Genomic DNA, 1056 nt, shown 5'->3' with positions numbered 1-1056 from the left:
GATATTTTTGATTCATCTTTAATCATTCATGAATTGGTTCGTTTCTTAAGCTAGTGTGTGCAATTGTAAAGAATTAGTTGGTATAGGTATTTATTTACCAATAAGATAATATTTAAAAGATAAAAATAATCTGTAAATGATGAAAATGAAATATAAATTAAAAATTGTATGTAAGGTGATAAAATAAGAAAAACACAAATTTGCATCTATAACTGCTGTTGAAAATTATCTATATTTAACAATGTGGCTATTTTTCTTGATTCCATATACTATTATGATGACTTATCTATTTCGAGGTAAGATAACAGTAATACTTCCGTCAATCCAAAAGATCTTACTGTAGTCTGATGAGCCCGATGTAGCCTCTGTGAAAACGCATAGCTAGCAGAAATTAGTATTAAAAACCAGCGCTCTTATGTTTTTTACTGACGTTAAGAAATAAAAATCTGAAAATTCGTCACAAATTATTTTATTTTAGACTATATATAAACTGTTTCTACAACGCTTAGTAAATACATACAAAGAAACATCCTTATAATAGCCAGTTGAAAACTGATAATAATACTGAGATAACACTGATACTGATAAGTTTTGGTCAAGCAATATACATATATTTTTATTACTAAGCCCACACGATTATGGTAACTACTCAAGCGTTTTGTATCACAAATTCACGACTTGGAATAATACCTTAAGGCAATGTCATACCAACATCATAATAATTTTAGACATTTCTTTTCGCCCAATGAGAAATGAGATTTCAATTTAAAAATTTGGTAGAGTATATAAAGTTTTATATGGCGTAAGATACTTTACGAGCAGAACGAAATACATTTTTGGACATTGTTTTTGTAATTAAGAATATGTGGCACAACATATATTGTAGGCAGGAGTTCGAATAAAAATTTATTATTATTATTTTAAGTTTACTATGAAATAACATTAAGGAACTTCCAAGTATAATTCTTATTCGCTTCATATATTTACCAATACTTATATTGGTGCTAAAATTGGCAGACGCAGTCCTAACGATTTCTACTTTTGTACTCTTCAAGT

The sequence above is a fragment of the Belonocnema kinseyi genome, chromosome 1, assembly GCF_010883055.1.
Source record: "Belonocnema kinseyi isolate 2016_QV_RU_SX_M_011 chromosome 1, B_treatae_v1, whole genome shotgun sequence".
Classification (NCBI taxonomy): Eukaryota; Metazoa; Arthropoda; class Insecta; order Hymenoptera; family Cynipidae; genus Belonocnema; species Belonocnema kinseyi.
This window is presented reverse-complemented; position numbering follows the sequence as displayed.